Source organism: Coenobita brevimanus, chromosome 109, assembly GCF_032717465.1.
Source record: "Coenobita brevimanus isolate Jiangsu-jjx chromosome 109, ASM3271746v2, whole genome shotgun sequence".
Lineage (NCBI taxonomy): Eukaryota > Metazoa > Arthropoda > Malacostraca > Decapoda > Coenobitidae > Coenobita > Coenobita brevimanus.
The window spans coordinates 1,053,847-1,074,782 of NC_137062.1; positions in this window are offsets into that span (position 1 = coordinate 1,053,847).

The following is a 20,936-nucleotide window of genomic DNA, read 5'->3' on the forward strand; positions in this document are numbered from 1 at the left end:
CTCCTACACACCTCACCATTACTCTCTGCTGGTGTCTCTTCCATCGACGAAATAACAAAATAACCTTCTCTATAGAATTGCACCGCTTGGCTACGTCTACTTACACTGGTGACAGCAGTGAACAACGAACCAACTACGTTCGCTTACAATGGTACCAGCGGCGAACAACGATAAAATATGTTACTTACACCACACCACCATACCCAACACCCACACCACCATACCCAACACCCACACCACCATACCCAACACCCACACCACCATACCCAACACCCATACCACCATACCCAACACCCATACCACCATACCCAACACCCACACCACCATACCCAACACCCACACCACCATACCCAACACCCACACCACCATACCCAACACCCACACCACCATACCAAACACCCATACCACCATACCCAACACTCATACCACCATACCCAACACCCATACCACCATACCCAACACCCATACCACCATACCCAACACCCACACCACCATACCCAACACCCACACCACCATACCCAACACCCACACCACCATACCAAACACCCACACCACCATACCAAACACCCATACCACCATACCCAACACTCATACCACCATACCCAACACCCATACCACCATACCCAACACCCACACCACCATACCCAACACCCACACCACCATACCCAACACCCACACCACCATACCCAACACCCACACCACCATACCCAACACCCACACCTTTGAGGCCTTACACCATTATACCTCAGTCATATATGTACTAGAAAACAAACATTACCTTAAAAAATGATTGTTAAGAAGCAGGAATGACAAAAGTGCACAGATAAGACATGAAAAAAGCAAATAGACAAGAGAGCATTGAAGATGGGATATTTGGAGACCTGTACCCATTACTACATTCCAGCAGCTACAAGTCTGTGGCTAAAGTGTGGTATTTAGTAATGGGTAGAGGTCTCCAAATCTCCTCCCATCCTGAATGCTCTCTTGTTTATGTGCTTTTTTCATCTCTAATCTGTGCACCTTTGCCATTCCTACTTCTTAACAATCATTTTAGAAGACAGTGTTTGTTTTCTAGTTGATGCTGTTTTTGTGGAAGTATAATTAAGCATAAAGCAAGTGTTAGATTTGGTTAATCACCACCACCACCACCACTACCACTTTCCCCACCACCATTACGACTATTACCACCACAACCACCACTATGACCACCACAACCACCACCACTATCACCACCACCGCCACCATCACTATCATCGCCACTATCACCACCACCACTATTATCACCACAACCACCACCACCATTATCACCACCACTACCACCACCACCACTATCACCACCACAACCATCAGTATCACCAACACCACCACTATCACCACTACCACTATAACCACCACCACCACCACCACCACCATTATCACCACCACCATCACCACCACTATCACCACCACCACCACCACTATCACCACCACCACCACCACTATCACTATCACCACCACCACTATCGCCACCACCACCACTGTGACCACCACCACCACCACCACTATCACCACCATCACCACCACCACCACTATCGCCACCACCACCACCACTATCGCCACCACCACCACCACTATCACCACCATCACCACCACCACTATCACCACCACCACCACCACTATCACCACCACCACCAACACCATCACCACCACCACCACCACTATCACCACCACCACTATCACCACCACCACCATTATCACCACCACCACCACCACCACTATCACCATCACCACCACTATCACCATCACCACCACCACCACCACACAGTGCAGGAAACAAATACAGGCAAAAGAACTCGCTGCGCATCAAGGTCACACCTCCCTCCCTCCCTTGTGCATCCCTCCATCCTCCCTTTCCTGCCTGCCTGCTGCCCCCCCCCCCCGTCTGCCTGCTGCCTCCCTGTCTGCTTGCTGCCTCCCTGTCTGCCAGCAGCCTCCCTGTCTGCCTGCTGCCTTCCTGTCTGCCTGCTGCCACCTTGTCTGCCTGCTTCCTCCCTGTCTACCTGCTGCCTAACTGCCTGCTTATCTGCATGCCTGTCTGCCTGCCTGCTGCCTAACTGCCTGCTGTCTCTCGGTGTTCCTGCTGCCTAACTGCCTATCTTCCTGCATCCTAACTGCTTGCTCCCTTGCTATCTGCCTGCTGTCTCCCTGTCTCCCTGCTGCCTTCTTGTCTGCATAACTGCATGCCTGTCTGCCTGCTGCCTAACTGCCTGCCTGCTGCCTCTAACAGTCTTGTAATACATTATATAGCAGTCGTAGCCGAGATGTAGTAAATATTGAGTAAATTGAGGAAATAACCTCAGTTCACTTGTAGTCGATGACGGGAGAAGATAAAAGATGAGTCTGGGGTTGATTGTAGTGTTATTGTGTTCAAAAGGAAAAAGCTCAAGATGAACACTGCGTGTATTACACAAGAGCGTTTGTGCTAGCTAACGTCTCCCAGCTTCTCTCGTTACACCCCCACTTCTCGCTCTCTCTCCGCTCCAGTCTCCTAATTCCTTCTGACTTCTCCTCCTCTTTCTTGGCGTATATAAGAACTTCCATCACGTGGGCTACACTGTCGTCGAAATGTTGTAGAAGCCTGTGTGTGTGTGTGTGTGTGTGTGTGTGTGTGTGTGTGGTGGCTTTCCGGCCAAGCGTCACCAGGTGCTGAATACAGCATTCCTCAGCGGCAATTTACAAACGCTGTTCCTGCAGGCCGTAGCTATGACTTTGCTTTAACCTTGTAGATTACATCTATGCTACTAGCTATTATTTATGATATTTAAGAGTCCTGACACCTCTCTATCTGCCTCCTTCCTAACTGCCTGCTGCCTCCCTGTCTGCCTGCTGCCTAGCTGCCTGCTGCCTCCCTGTCTGCCTGCTGCCTCCCTGTCTGCCTGCTGCCTCCCTGTCTGCCTGCTGCCTAACTGCCTCCTTGTCTTCATCCTGCCTCCCTGGCTGTTTTCTGTTAACTGCGTCACTGCCTGCTCTCTCTCTCTCTCTCTCTCTCTCTCTCTCTCTCTCTCAGGAGGAGGATGGTGGACCGCAGGAAGACAGTAATGATGATGATGATGATGATGATGGTGATGAAGATGATGGTGATGATGATGATGATGTTGAGATAATGATGATGATGATGATGATGATGATGATGATGATGGTGATGATGATGATGATGATAGTATGATGATGGTGATGATGATGATGGTGATGATGATGATGGTGATGATGATGATAGTATGATGATGGTGATGATGATGATGGTGATGATGATGGTGGTCATGGTGATGATGACGGTGATGATGATAATGATGATGATGATGATGATGATGATGATCATGGTGATGATGATGATGATGATGATGGTGGTGATGATAATGATGGTGGTGATGATGATAGTATGATGATGGTGATGATGATGGTGGTGATGGTGATGATGACGGTGATGATGATGATGATGATGATGATGATGATGGTGATGATGATGATGATGATGATGGTGGTGATGATAATGATGGTGATGATGATGATAGTAGGATGATGGTGATGATGATGATGGTGATGATGATGGTGGTGATGGTGATGATGACGGTGATGATGATGGTGATGATGATGGTCATGGTGATAGTGATGATGGTCATGATGGTGATGATGATGGAGGTGATGGTGATGATGATGATAATGATGATAGAGATGATGATGATGATGATAATGATGATGATGATGATGATGATGATGATGATGATGATGATGGTGGTGGTCGTAATGATGATGATAATGCTGATGATGATAATGATTCTTTGTCTCATTCCCAGTTTCCTTTTCCCTCCTTCCCCTTTCTTTATAGCTATCTGCCCAGTCCCTACCTTCCTCCCTCTCTCTTTCCTTTCCTTCGTCTCTCTCCCTCTCTGTCACTCCCTCCTTACCTCACTCATCTTTTCTTTCTCCCTCCCTGTGTCACAACTTTGTCTTACTTTTGTCATCTGTCACATGTCTTACCTTTTTTTCTCCATTACTCTCTCCATATTTCTTTACTTGTACTAAATCCATTTCCTTCACTGCTTTCTTCCCCCAGTAATAACTGCATGCTCTTTTTCTCCTCTCTCCGTCTCTCCCTGTCACCCGAAAACTCTTCTTTCATTCCGCTCTTCCCACTGTCTTTCCCTCCCTCCCGACCTCTCCCTCCCCTTGTCTTCCCTTCTTAACACCCCCCTCCTATTTCTTGCCCTAAAAATTAGCCTATTTTCTTCCCACCATTAATCTCTACTTTCCGCAAATTTCTCTGCTTCTCTCCCTCCCTTTTTACTTGAATGTCATTCGTTCTACTCAGCCTCAGTGCTTTCGTCTTATCCTGCTTAGTTACTTCCCTGCGTCCTTGCCAGAATAACACACTTTCTTCCTCCTCCCTGTTACCCTGCCTTCTTTTCTCATTTTTCTCATTATCGTTCTCAGTATTCCGTTCCACAGCTGTCATTCCCACTTTCCCTTTTTGTTATCCCTGTTTCTATGTTTGCTCCATTCCCATTTTCTCTCAGCTGTCTCCCTTTTTGTCTCTACTTCCCTGTCTCCCGGCCTTTCTATTCATATCTTGCTTTTCTCTTTCCCTTTCACACTGCTTGTATCTCATTTCACCTCCCACTGGCTCTTCTTCTCACTCTCTCTTTTTTTAAACCATCGTTGTTCTCCTTGCCTCTCCCCTTTTTATTTTCTCCATAACTGTCCTTTCATTTCTCATTTTTCCACTTGCTCTCCCTCTCCGCCTGTCCCTCCCTGTCTTTTAACACACAGACTCTGTGTGTGTGTGTGTGTGTGTGTGTGTGTGTGTGTGTGTGTGTGTGTGTGTGTGTGTCCGTCCCTGTGTCACTCCTATAACACTGTTCCATTTTTTCACCTGCGGGTTTTCTTCCTCTCTGCTTAAGTTTCTTCTCTCACTCACTTTTTTTTTTTTTATCAGTATTTCTCCTGATTGTTCTTACCATTCCAAGTCTCTCTCTCTCTCTCTCTCTCTCTCTCTCCAGTTTTTCTTACCCCATTTTTCTCTCTCCCACCACAGTCACGTTCTCCTCTACCACATTCCATCTTTCCCTGTTCCCACCTACAGTTACCCTCGTCAGTACCTTCCTGTAATTCTTTTTTTCTCCTCCTTCTCTTCTGTTCCTTCCTTTCCTTTCCCTCTCACTCTTCTTTCCACCTCTCTTTCTCTTCTCCATCGTACATCATTTTACTTTCTCTCTCTCTCTCTCTCTCTCTCTCTCTCTCTCTCTCTCTCGGAATAAAGAGATTGTCCTCACAGTCTATATCTCCTTAATACGGCCACTTCCTGAGTTGCTGTGGAATTTTGGTCGCTTGAAAAAGACATAGGTCGACTTAAAGAGTTCAGGAGACTAAGGTATCAGGTTGGCCTGAGGGCTGTGGGACTTTTTTAGTAGAAACTCGTACACTACGAGGTCAGCTCATTAAAGTGTTTAAAATCTGAATGGGTTTGACAATCATTACATAGAAAGTTGCTTACTCTTAACACGGACTAGGCACACAACGAACAAATTTACCAGCAGAATTACATAAAATCTTTATCACGTGCAAGATCTGCTCCACATGGAACTGACTCAACATGGACGTTGTTAACACTACAGTAGAGAAGTTTAAGGGATTCATCGGCAGGATCTTACACTAGAATAAATGTGAACTGGAGATGCATTCCCAGGCAAACAAGATGTATCTCCACGGTATGGCCTGCAGAGTCCTTAGCCTAACTTTTCCTTGTAACTCCTCTCTCTCTCTATCTCTCTCTCTCTCTCTCTCTCTCTCTCTCTCTGTAAAAGAGGTGTTTACTACCGCAACATTTAATAACAGCAGATTTATTTTCGCTGTGTGTGTGTGTGTGTGTGTGTGTGTGTGTGTGTGTGTGTGTAAAAGTGGTTTCTATTACCGCAACATTTAATCACAGCAATTTATTCTCTTTCTCTCTCTCTCTCTCTCTCTCTCAGTGTAGTAAACCTTTTCCTAACTTGCTTTATGACATATACTGTACTGTTCCTATATTAGTTGTTCGCAGTACACGTAATTAGAGAGGTGCTTGAACTACAGAAACCCCTAGCTGGCTGTGAGCGAGAGTATGGAGGGTACCGGGTGGGGTTATGGGGTTGGAGAGAAAAGTGGGGGGGGGGGAGTGGGGGACTATGAGGAAGGGAGGAGGAGGGGATTGCTCTCCATCGAGCAGTGTTACAAACACCTTAGTCCACGGAAAAGGAAACGAACTTATTCCAACGTCTGTACTTATCACCCTCTCCGTGCCCCACCCCTCTGTCACACACACACACACACACACACATGTGTACCGCCAACTGATCCATCATATACTATTACTCCTTCTCTGCAGCAATAAACAACTCACGTGATGGTGTTCGTAGCCAACACACTTGCTCTCATAAACACAGCCACTGTTATACTAACATCTCATCAGTCATCTCTCACTGCCCAGAGCTAAATATGCTAAGGCCCCTAAACAAGCTAACAAACAGCTACAATTTTGTTCATGCATAAAGTTCTGGAAATTAGCGAAAAAAATGGATAATGTTTTTGGAATAAGGCCAATAATTTACTGAAATCACTAAAACATTACTTGATGTCCTGTAGTTAAGCAGTCAAAAAGTACCGCTATTGTTGGTTAACCTTAGCGCAAAGATCACTACATTGGCAACACGGCATCACTTCCTCAGGTTGCCACGTCTGTCCTTTTGGGAACCTGCCTGTCGTTTTCTTTTCATAAGAAAAAGGACAGCCCAAAACTGTCCTTTCTTGTCTTTTTTATTTACCTTTTGCTGTTTACAAATCGACTGTATTTAAAAAGCTTAGTATACAGTTATGTAGCCAGTGTTGACATGCTAAATATTTAGCTACTCGTACTTGACACATCAGAGCGTAGTCAGGAATAACATGCACATTATTCCACAATAGAAAGTGAGGGAGTTGAGAGGAACTGAGAGAGACAGAAGTAAGTATACCAACCACACCCCTTCCAACCCCATTTCTACCCCACAACACCCCACCCAACCCCATACCCACCCCACCACACCCCATCCAACACCATACCAACCCCACCCAACACCCCATACCTACCCCACCACACCACACCCAACCACGTTACAGTAACCCACACCCACACCCTACCCAACCCCATACCTACCCCACCACACCCCACCTAACCACATTAACATAACCCACACCCACACCACCATACCCAACACCCACACCACCATATCCAACACCCACTCCACCATACCCAACACCCACACCACCATACCCAACACCCACACCACAATACACAACACCCATACCACCATACCCAACACCCACACCACCATACCCAACACCCACACCACCATACCCAACACCCACACCACCATACCCAACACCCACACCACCATACCCAACACCCACACTACCATACCCAACACCCACACCACCATACCCAACACCCACACACCACCATATCCAACACCCACACCACCATACCCAACACCCACACCACCACATCCAACACCCACACTACCATACCCAACACCCACACCACCATACCCAACACCCACACCACCATACCCAACACCCACACCATCATATCCAACACCCACACCACCATACCCAACACCCACACCACTATACCCAACACCCACATCACCATACCCAACATCCACACCACCATACCCAACACCCACTGTAGGCATAAAGTCATAATATAACACAATACTACATGTAACTACGGTATGCAGCTATATAGACATAGGTAACACTATGTTAAACAGGTAGTTATGTACGAGTTCTCCAGGAAGAGGTTACATAGGTAACAATATGTCAAACAGGTAGCTATGTCTGAGTTCTCCAGGAAGAAACAACCACACATCCCCCTACCTAGACGAATCAAGGATGTCAAGCATCTCTGATCACGTGTCGGAAACGTGACAGACACACACACGCACAAACCTACACACACGTACGCCCACACACTTTAGCAGGAAGCTAGAGGGGGGGATACAAGTCTGATATCACATGTAGGAGAGTTAGTAGAAGACAGAGTCAGACAGAGTAGGGCAGGAGAGAACAAGAGTTAGACAAGGAGAGAGCGATAGGGAGTAGAAGAGTAAGAGTAAAGTAGGAGGACAGCAGCTAGCATAAACTGCTACTAACCATAGGCTACACGGGTCACGCCAAGCTCTTCACTTTTATTCAAGTAACTGTCTCACAATAAACTCCGTCGACCCAGATCTGCCTATTTCATCATCCCACTTAAAGTATGAAGAGAATAACGGAACAGAGAAGGCCTACACTAACTCCTACACACCTCACCATTACTCTCTGCTGGTGTCTCTTCCATCGACGAAATAACAAAATAACCTTCTCTATAAAAGTACACCGCTTGGCTACGTCTACTTACACGATCAATGATAACCTATTGACATATGTCACCATCACCACTACCACCATCACCATCACTACTACCACTATCACCACCACCATTACGACTATCACCACCACAACCACCACCATGACCACCACCACCACGATCACCACCACCACCACTACTACCACAACCACTATCACCACCACCACCACTATCACCACCACCATTACGACTCACCACCACAACCACCACCATGACCACCACAACCACGATCACCACCTCCACCACTACTACCACAATCATCACCACAACCACCATCAACACCAACATCAACACCACCATCACTGCCACCACCACTACTACCACTATCACCACCACCATTACGACTATCACCACCACAACCACCATCATGACCACCACAACCACTATCACCACCACCACCACTACTACCACTATCACCACCACAACCACCGCTATCACCATCACCACCACCACCACTACCACTATCACCACCACAACCACCACTATTACCACCACCGCCACCATCACTATCACCGCCAATATCACCACAACCACCACTATCACCACAGCCACCATCACCATTATCACCACCACTACCACCACCACCACTACCACCAGTATCACCAACACCACCACTATCACCACTACCACTATAACCACAACCACCACCACGATGTATTAAGAAAAACAAATTTAATGTAATCCCAGGGTGGAATCGTTATGTCAAGGACAAACACAGTGTTGCCAGAATAAAATATCTTGACTGGGTAAGGCATGGCAGATTAAGAGGTACAACTCTACATGAAGAGATGCTAAGTTCCAGAAAAGAGTTTAAGCGAGTCCTCAATGAATGTAAAAAGAATGAACACAGTGAAATCTGCCGGTCTATTGTGGACAGATTCTATAACAAAAATAAAATTCACTTTTGGAGTGAAGTTAAGAAAAAGAAATGTATTAACAAACTCTCAAATGTTATCGATGGTCACAATGGTGACTTGGAAATAAATCAAGTTTTTTATGAGAAATTCTTACGTAATCAGCCTCATAGTGTTGCGGATGCGGAGGTGGATATTTGTAACGAGATAAGAAGAGCCTGGCCTCACGAGAGAAAGATGTGTTTGACAATCTCCAGCATAACTCTAAGAAAGCTAATACACCGCCTCAACGCTGGACAAGGTCATGACCAGGTTAATTCACTATTTTTAAGGAACGCCTCAGAGTATTTTTTATGTTATCTTGCCCGTTTTTATAATACGTGCTTTGCTCATTGTTACCTCCTGGGAATTTACTGAAGGGTACCATCACCCCTGTATTAAAAGATACTAAAAAGAATGTAACAGATTCATCTAACTATCGACCAGTAATGCAGTCATCATGCCTTTTAAAGATTTTTGAATTATTTATTTTAGATATCGTATCCGAGAAGCTCGTTTTAAATTATAGACAGTTTGGTTTTAAATCTGGCTCATCAACCACTGATGCTTGTTTTATTTTAAAAGAAATTATGAAGCGATACTCTAGGTACAAGAGATCAGGCCTAGCCACATTCATTGATTTAAGTAAAGCTTTTGATAGGGTAGACCACTTTATTTTAGGTAAGAAGTTGCTACGGTGTTCTCTGCCAGTTGACGTGGTACTAATGATTCTGCATTACCTAAGAAACCAGCAAGCTAATATTAAATGGCGAGATTCTTTTAGTAATTACTGTTTTATAGAGAAAGGTGTGAGACAAGGAGGAGTTTTGTCACCATTCTTATTTAATTTTTATATAGACAGCATTATTAATGAGATAACAGACACTGATGTTGGATGCTGCTATGGAGAACTCAGATGCAATATATTAGCTTATGCAGATGACTTAGTACTACTGGCAGAGACACCTGCAGAAATGGACACTTTATATAGTAAACTTTGTGCCTGTATAGATGAACACTTGCTTGCGGTTAACAGGACAAAATCTAAGTGTGTTATTTTTAGTAACAAAGTGGATGAGACAACAGAGAGCATTGAGCTGAACGGTGATACACTGCAGGTAGTAAAGGTTTTTAATGATCTTGGACATAATGTCTGTTTTAATTTTAAAGACAATGACGATATTATTTTTAGACTTAATAATTTTTATGCCTCATTTAATAGTATTTTTAGGGATTTTAAAGCCGTTGACAGGGACACATTTTTATTTCTTTTTAAATCTTATTGTTTACCAGACTACGGACTTCCATTATGGAACCATGATTCTTCTTTTAACTCAAAAAATTTTAAAGCTTTTGAGATTGCTTTTAGCAAAGCATTAAAGCGTATATGTGAAGTACCGATGACTGCCAGCAGTCACATCACGGCAGCTCGGTGTAATCAACTGCTGCTCAGGCATCACACTGCACTAGTCCAAGCCAGGTACTGTAAGAGAGTGTTCAGGTTGCTAAACCCTATCTTTAGCATTAATAGCCCACTTATCAAGGAGGGATTTTTTATGCAATACCTTTTCAAATACTTCAGAGATGTATATAATGTTAATATTTTTCATGAAGAGCTGGACATTCTGAGATCTCGGATTGACTGGATACAAAGGCACGAGGACAGACGCAATCCTTGTATGTTTTATGGCTATTAGCTTAATTCTAGCATGACTTTTATCCCACATTTTATATGTGTGTGTGTGTGTGTGTGTGTGTGTACATGTATGTGTATATGAATGTGTGTGTATATGTATGCATATGTGTGTGTGTGTGTGTGTGTGTGTGTGTGTGTGTGTGTGTGTGTATACTGTATATGTATAGTTGTTTTATATAATTTTTTTTTTAGTTTCACTTTTAGTATTGCTTATAATTGAGATTTTTTAGTTTTTGGTAACTTTTATGTACAGTCATATGTGGCCTTTTATTATTATTTTATTAGATTTTTTTTTTTTTCATATTTCTTAGTACATGCTTATATAATTTTTTATTTAGTTCTGTAGATTTTCTGTTTTTATAATTTGCAGATATTTATAATGATTTTTTTTATCTTTATATTTTTTGTCTTAGCATTATGGTTTACTTATTTGTATTCTTTCCTGTGTTTTAAAGCTTAATTTGTAATCTTTTTATATCATTAATTATAGTTTGTATTGCCCTAAGAGAGCAGCAGTGATTTGTTATTTTTATGTACAGTATGTGCATGTGAGTGTACTGTACATGTATATGTATTTATACGTATATATGTGAGTATATTGTGTACAGTCTATAACTTTTTCAGTGATTACCAAATTCCATCTTTCGGAAGGATATGTTATTGTTAAGTATGTTCTGTACTGTACACAGGCCTCTGGAATTTCTGGGTTATGTAATATTATGTAATCTGTATATGTATACTGTATTACGAAATAAAGAAATGATGATGAATGATGACTTCTACCTCCACGACCACCACATCCATTATACTACGACCACCACCACCACTATCACCATCACCACCACTATCACCATCACCACCACCACCACTGTCACCACCACCACCAGCAGTATCACCACCACTATCACCACCAGTTTCACCACCACCACCACAACCACCACCACTATCACCACCACCACCACTATCACAATCACCACCACCACTATCTCCACCACCACCACCACTATCACACCATCACCACCACTATCATCACCATCACCACCACCACCACCACCACTATCACCATCACCACCACCACCACACAGTGCAGGAAACAAGTACAGACAAAAGGACTCGCTGCGGCTGCGCCTCAAGGTCACACCTCCCTCACTCCCTTGTCCTCCCTCCATCCTCCCTTTCCTGCCTGACTGCTCCCCCCCCCCGTCTGCCTGCTGCCTCCCTGTCTGCCAACAGCCTCCCTGCTGCCTTCCTGTCTGCCTGCTGCCTCCTTGTCTTCCTGCTTCCTCCCTGTCTGCCTGCTGCCTAACTGCCTACTTATCTGCATGCCTGTCTGCCTGCCTGCTGCCTAACTGCCTGCTGTCTCCCGGTGTTCCTGCTGCCTAACTGCCTATCTTCCTGCATCCTAACTGCTTGCTCCCTTGCTATCTGCCTGCTGTCTCCCTGCTGCCTTCTTGTCTGCATAACTGCATGCCTGTCTGCCTGCTGCCTCCGAGTCTGCCTGCTGCCTAACTGCCTGCCTGCTGCCTCTAACAGTCTTGTAATAGATTATATAGCAGTCGTAGCCGAGATGTAGTAAATATTGAGTAAATTGAGGAAATAACCTCAGTTCACTTGTAGTCGCTGACGGGAGAAGATAAAAGATGAGTCTGGGGTTGATTGTAGTGTTATTGTGTTCAAAAGGAAAAAGCTCAAGATGAACACTGCGTGTATTACACAAGAGCGTTTGTGCTAGCTAACGTCTCCCAGCTTCTCTCGTTACACCCCCACTTCTCGCTCTCTCTCCGCTCCAGTCTCCTAATTCCTTCTGACTTCTCCTCCTCTTTCTTGGCGTATATAAGACCTTCCATCACGTGGGCTACACTGTCGTCGAAATGTTCTAGAAGCCTGTGTGTGTGTGTGTGTGTGTGTGTGTGTGTGTGTGTATCGTGGCTTTCCTGCCAAGCGTCACCAGGTGCTGAATACAGCATTCCTCAGCGGCAATTTACAAACGCTGTTCCTGCAGGCCGTAGCTATGACTTTGCTTTAACCTTGTAGATTACATCTATGCTACTAGCTATTATTTATGATATTTAAGAGTCCTGACACCTCTCTATCTGCCTCCTTCCTAACTGCCTGCTGCCTCCCTGTCTGCCTCCTTCCTAACTGCCTACTGCCTCCCTGTCTGCCTGCTGTCTATAACTGCCTGCTGCATCCCAGTCTGCCTGCTGCCTATAACTGCCTGCTGAATCCCTGTCTGCCTGCTGCCTAACTGCCTGCTGCATCCCTGTCTGCCTGCTGCATCCCTGTCTGCCTGCTGCCTCCCTGTCTGCCTGCTGCATCCCTGTCTGCCTGCTGCTATAACTGCCTGCTGCATCCCCGTCTGCCTTCTGCCTAACTGCTGCTGCATCCCTGTCTGCCTGCTGCCTAACTGCCTGCTGCCTCCCTGTCTGCCTGCTGCTTAACTGCCCGCTGCCTCCCTGTCTGCCTGCTGCCTAACTGTCTGCCTGCTACCTAACTGTCTGCTTGCTGCCCCCCCATCTGCCTGCTGCATCCCTGTCTGCCTGCTGCCTCCCTGTCTGTCTTCTGCCCCCCTTTCTGCTTGCTGCCCCCCTGTCCGTCTGCTACCTGTCTGCCTGCTGCCTCCCTGTCTGCCTGCTGCCTCCCTGTCTGCCTGCTGCCTCCCTGTCTGCCTGCTGCCTCCTTGTCTGCCTGCTGCCTCCCTTTCTGCCTGCTGCCCCTCTGTCTGTCTGCTGCCTCCCTGTCTGCCTGCTACCTGACTGTCTGCCTTCTGCCTTCCTGTCTGCCTTTTGCCTTCTGCCTCCCTGTCTGTTTCCTGCCTTCCTGCTGCCTCCCTGTTTGCCTGCTGCCTCACTGTCTGCCAGCTGCCCCCCTGTCTGCCTCCTGCCTTCCTGTCAACCTGCTGCCTAACTACCTGATGCCTACCTGTCTGCCTGGTGCCTCTTTGCTGTCTTACTGCATGCCTGTCTTCCTCCTGCCTATTGCCTAACTGTATGCCCGTCTGCCTCTCTGCCAACCCCTTCCCTGAATGCTGCTCTCTCTCTCTCTCTCTCTCTCTCTCTCTCTCTCATTGATTGCAAGCCACACCCTAGCACAAGCAGTGTTGCCAAAGAATGTTATAGATATCTGCTAAATTTGCCTCAAAACTGGTAAAAATCCGCTAAACTGGGTGAATTAAGCAAAATCCTGCTAGTTGGGACAAAAAATAACGGGGGAATCACATAGAAAAGAAAATGGAATTGTATCGCTAGTGATTAAACTCGCTAGATATAGCACAAAAAAAAAATTCACTATTGCGTTTGTCACTGCTGCCACAAGTCATTCTTTAAACAAACACCAAACGCACTTTCTCCGTGTAATTATAAATCTCGTTACGTTGTTTCATCCCTAAATCTGATATCAAGAAATAAAAACTATTGCTTAGTATTGCCTCAGTACATTACGTTACACTTTGTTGCCAGTGCAGCGCTTTTCTTCTACATCGAGACACTCCACTTAACGACAGTTTTCAATATTTAGCGTCAAGAAGTCTGCTTCTGTTACACACGTCTGTACACAATTCTGAGAATATCGCCAAGTTTGATCATTTTATATGGCGATTTTATATACTTTTTTTTTTAATTATTTATGGCCTTTCTAGCGTGTTGAGGCTTTGCATTTAGCAAGTCACTATCAGCGTCCAACACATGACTCATTTCCTGCACGTCTGCCTCTGCCGCTGATGCAAGGCTACCCACCTGTCTGGCACACGTCCACGGCAGCAGATGTGGCCAGTCATTACCAGAGATCGGATAAAAATTTTGTTATTTAGGCCATTTTAGGTACATCTCTACCATAAACCATAATTTAGTTTTATTTTTTGCAAAAAACAAAAAAAAAAAAAACTTATGGGAAAAAATATTTATGTACTTCTATTTTCCCGATCTCTGTTTATCACCCTTTACGTGCCCCACCCCTTTGGCTCACACACACACACACACACACACACACGTGTACGACCACTAACTGATCCACCATATACTATTTCTCCTTCTCTGCAGCAAAAAAACAACTCACGTGATGGTGTTCGTGGCCAAGATGATCGCACCTCTCACCAACACAGCCAGTATAACACTGACAGCTGACTCACTAACACCTCACGATCCTCATCACTCACTGGCCAGAGCTAAATATGCTAAGGCCTCTAAACAAGCTAACAAACAGCTACAGTTTTGTTCATGCATAAAGTTCCGGAAATTAGCGATAAAAATGGATAACATTTTTGGAATAAGGCCAACTGTTTAGTTGATCATACAGTCTGTACATGACCCTCATTTTTTTTTTAAGATAATAGTATTTTTCCCTTACACTGACTTGGAAGCACAGGTGTTAGCGTCTATTGCTAGGTAGCGGAGTGCTTGATGAATGTTGCTGGTGTGTGGAAGATAGAACGAAGGACAGCAAGTGTTTGTAAGTGTAAATAGACATGTTTAATGTAGTGCTTGCTAGTACTGGGCTACAAATTCAGGATATTCACGGAGAATGGCAAGCCACAGGTTTTCCTTAATTAACCCTGTGATTTGGTCAGTCAGCGTCAGAAGGTGTGGGTTTGTGTAGTTAGCAGTTGGTGGACATTGCATTATGTAGTGATGCAGTGTGTGTGCCGCAGCTGCCCCACACACTGCACATGCTACTGGATCTTCCCTGGTAAATGACCAATATTTATAACCCAGTCTCAGTCTCATCAGAACAGCGGCCTAAAGCCCATCTCTCTGGCCATAGGTTACAGCAGTATTCTGAGACACATTTACATAGTGAAGACAGCTAGTGCTGCCAATTGTCATGCTGTCATGGGGCTGTCTAGTAATACCAGGACTGTCTGTGTGGGCCCTTGTGGAAAGAAGACAGTCAGGGAGTCTTTTTGAAATGACAGTGTCCACGTACTGTGTGGGCGACTCCTACTCCATAATGAACAGGCCACACCCACACCTGGTGCCATGTACACCCCCGTCACAATATATGTGTACAGTCTGGTGACGTGATACTCCCTAATGAACAGGCCACACCCACACCTGGTGCCATGTACACCCCCCCGTCACAATATATGTGTACAGTCTGGTGACCACCTATTTTCTCCAGCTGTGTCATGAAGTGGGATTTAGGTCACAGGGCAGCCAATGATCTTTGGGCTTGTGGAGTTACTCTCTGTCCACACTCACTCTACCAGGACTCCAGGTGGCCCCGCCTCGTGTTTGTATTAAATTAATGCAAGGAGATATGACACTGAAGTGGTTCAACAGTTTGTACATACAACCGAGATACGTGGTTGCAGGTGAACCACTATTGTTAGGGAAGGTCGTCAGGGAGTGTCTTAGGCTTTCACACCCGTATTTATCATCCTGACTACTGTACGTGACGCAGTTTCCTGTATCCTAGATACCTTACTTGGCAGTTCCAGTTCAGTCCGCATGATCTCAATTTTGGCTGTCTTGGGACAACCCAGGACTATCCTCATGGCTCATTTTGTACCGCTTTTAATTTCTTAAGGTTGTTTCGACTGTGTTGTACCAAGACAGGAGCTGCATCATCCATCAATGACCTAATAGTACTAATGTACATCCTTCTGAGTAATGGAATGCCAACTCCTCTTCCTCTATTAGGCAAGACTCATAGTGGTGCAAGTCTAGGAAGACTCTGATTGCAAACGTAATCAATGCAGTCTGGTCCTTTATAATAGCTAAGCTGGACCCCCGAGGTATTTGTAGGTACTCACTTGTTCTGGTTTAGTAGAATTTATACAAGGGAGTTTGCAACGCTTCTGTAATCCCTGAAATTTGGTTTATGAATCACTAATAACGAGTCCCATGTACACACACACACACACACACACAGCCTCCAGCTGGTGCAGGGCTTCACATAAAATGGAAGGGGATTGGCATTGGAGTAAGATGTAACAGCATAGATAATTACCTCTGTACCTGGAAGGAAAGTGTGGCGTGCAATTTTTTCCATTAATATATTGAAAAGCATCGGACTGAGAACATCACCTTGTGGAGTGCCCAGTTCAATTTCTCTTTCGTCAAACTGTCCCTGCAACCAAACCCTTGCTGACCGGTGACAGAGACAGGATCTTATCCACCCAAGTAATTTCCCTTCAACCCCTTTGGCCACTGGTTCCTCCAGAATAACCTCCCTGTTTGCTTTGTCAAACGCACCTTTCAAGTTGATCTAGTATTACTGAGACACTTGACAAAACAATCACTCGTTGCCTTCCCTTTCAAAAAACCATGTAAGTTAGGAGACAACTGATCGCCAGTCTTGTACAACAACCTATTTAGAACAACTCTTTCTGTCATTTTACAGATACAGCTAACTAGGGAAATGGGGCAAAAACCATCACAGACTTTTGGAACTGGGATTATTACTGCACTCCTCCAGGATGTGGGCCATTCACTGTCTGCGTATGACATGCTGAACAAATCCAGCACGGGTGTATCATATGAGGCAAGGAGAGCATTGATAATGTCATAAGTTATACCATCCTGGCCTGGAGCGGTCCATTTACCTTTTTTTACAGCACAAGTAATTGGTCGTACGTTATGGGAAGACAGGTGTCATTCCTCACATTAATATTGGCATCAGTCAGGGCATTGCTGAAAGGCCTGTGGTGGTCTCTGTTACTGGCAGGGGCTTGACTGTGCAGAGGCACTGGCCCACTGGTTGATCAAGGTTTGGGCTTTGTCACCAGGGTTTGGTACACAGGTTATGCAGTTACTTTTCCCTCTTATCCTGTTGACAGGGTACCACACTCCCTGCAGGCACTTGGTTCTCCCAGTGGTCGTGAGGAAGCTATCCCAGTGTCGTTTTCTGACCTTCTGACGTAGTTCAGTCAGGTTCTATGAAATTGCCACCATACCATCACGCACCTCATTGTCACTAGGATTGTTTTGCCAGCGCCTTTGCAAGTTAGCCGGTGTCTTCTGCCACGCCAGTGTTGCTGGATCAGTGGCATGTGTAGGTTTACTGGCCACTGTTCGGGGTAGCTTATCTCAGCTGTGGTGCTGTGCAAAGTTTTCAGTAACAGCAACAAGATCTTCATAGAAAGTGTTAACATTCATAAAGGACCCCCTCGTGTCCGATACCATTTCTGGACATAGCAGAAGAGCTTAGGTAATTTTACACTTGGAATGACTAACCTTTTCCTTGGGTTGTAAATAGTGGTACATAATGTAAGAGAAGTTTCTAGAGTGAAATGATCACTGAGTAAATACCTGAGTACATGAGTTTCAGCAGGACTTGTTTCAAAGTTGAACAAAACTACATAGTCGAGTTTGCCTCCCTGAATATGAGTAGGAACATTCTCAATTGTAAGTAAAGCGGTATCAACAGCATCAAGGAAATTTTTCCAAGGCACACCATTGACACTGGAGGTTTTAACACTACCCAGATCTGCATGCCTGGCATTAAGGTCCCTGAGCAGAGAATGTGGGAAGGGAATCCATATGAAAGCAACTAGCATGAACATATATATTCACAATATAAATGAGTATGCTGTCAAATGTAAGCAGACTACTTTGTATTCAGTTACACTGTGTACACCTTTTTCAGAGTGTAACAGGGAGATTAGATTTAACATACACTGCCAAGCCCCTGGAGCTGCCTTCATCTTGATCCAGGGTGAAAATGCTATAGCCTCTTAGATGGGGTACATAACGTCCTACCTCCTGTAAGGCAATCAGAGCAGGTTTGTTCACTATAAATAAGAATGGAAGTCAGTAAAGAGAGTCCATAAGCCGTTTACATTCCATGACAGGAAGGTGTAGGGGAGCTATCCATTGGCTTGTGGTCTCACTGCTATCTGTTGTTCTGCTGCCGTTAACTGATCAATCGAATGCCTAAATTCTGCCATGTTTCGGGTCAAGGCATCGTAGTCCCTTGTAAGATTCTCTACCTGGGTATGGAGAGGTGGCCCAGTTTTTTACTTAGGGCAAGTCCCCGTTGGGTTTGCGTGTCCAGCAGCGGGCTCCTCACCACCGCCATGACCTCGATGAGTGGAAGCCTCGGCTGGAGAATTGTCGTCCTCTGTGTCAGACTCAACAGAGAAGTCCTCCAGTTGTTGTCTTTGCTTTGGAGAACGTGTTTCCACCTCCTGGAGTCTCCAAGATAGGTCTTGCACTGTCAACTGAAGATCCCTAACTACGTCCCGTAGACTTAGGTTCGTGCTGATCGGAATCGCCATCTGGGGGCTGGCTTGCAAAGGACTCCGCAGGACGTACTGGTGGCTGGCTGTGCAAGGGTGCAGCAGCGGATGTTTGCCCCAGATGTGGGAAATCTGAGGTCAAAGGCAGCAATGGTGGCTGGGCTACATGAGGTTGAGCAGCAGTGTGCCGTGGTGCCGGGGTCGTTTGCGGTTTCTGGGGACAAAGGAACGAGTGGGCATTGTGTTCCCCTCCACAGTTGCAGCACTTGGGTTTGAAGTGTTCGCCCCTCTTGATTTTTTCCAGACAGGTGTTACCTTCATGCTTCCTGGCACAGAAGTGGCACCTGTATGCTGCACTACACTTCCATGCCAGGTGTCCCCACCTGCTACAGCAGTAGCAGAGGTCAGGCTCCGAGACATAGCGTGCAACTCTCTTTGTAGTACAGTGCCTTGATGAATACTTTCTCGGTAATCACCCCCTCTAACAAAGCAATAAGCTGCAACCTGGGATATTGGCCAAACATTCTTCTCTTCATCCACAGGACATTATCTGGTCTCAGGGTCCTCCATGGCCCAGTTAACAGGAACACCATGAGTGATAATCCTGGAATGGGGGTGGTTGATCACAGCTTCCAAGACAACACTCTGAAATCCATCGCTGGTCAGGCCATCTACTGCAGGGCCACTGTTCACAGTCACGTATGGATGTGTCTTACCTTCTTTGAACAGCACCTCAAAATCAGGAAACTGTTTCGCCACTCAAATGGCCCACTTGGCTTTGTCTGAGAGGGAGAGCTCACAATATGAGGGAAAATTCAGCTTCACTCTGGCATCAGGTCGTTCCTCCGGGGCACCAAAGTCCATGACACGTTTAGGTGCTGGCACATCGCCGTCCTCCTCTGTGCTGTCGTTTGTTGACACTCGGTGCTGTGTCACTTGTGTCACACGGTGCCTCTCATGCCGTGGCACCGGCACCACCATCCACGTTCGTGTCTCGTGTTGGAGGTACTTCTTTCCCCTCCCCGTCACTCTCCGAAGACAGGAGATTATCATGGGCGTCAGTCTGGGCCATGTTGCTGTAGGTATGGTCAGGAGGGCGAGGCCCGCAGTGCTTGCGGTGACTGCCGTGACGGCTGCGGGAGGCCACATCGGCACACACCCGCACTCAACGGCCACTAGGCAGTTACTGATCCTACAGTATAACTAAGCAAGATTTTACAAACGAATCCCAAAAGATCTAATGAAATTGTTATAACTAGAATTTGGGGGAAATCAGTGAAATTTCAGCAAGAGGTGCATCTGAGCCTCCCCAACCACCTAGCCAAGAAGCCATATTAGCAGGTACCGCTAAACTAACTCCAACCTTACAGCACTAGGTGAAAACTACTGTATGTTACGCAAAAAGGTTACAAGCGATATTATATCGAGTGGAAAATGAAGAAATAAACCAAACATATGTCCTGCTGGTGAAGAGAATGATTTAATTGCCTTGTTGGAGTTCCTTTGTATTCATTGGTGCTGCTATCGGCCATTTTAGCTGCAGGAACACCTTCACGTGGTGCACTGGGCTCCTCCCTATCCCCTGAAAGGAAGATGGTGGACTAAAAGAGGAGTACTTCAGTCTGCAATACATAAATGAGACTAAGGTTACTACTACTACTACTACTACATCACCACCACCACCAGTAGTACTAGTACTACTACCATCACCAC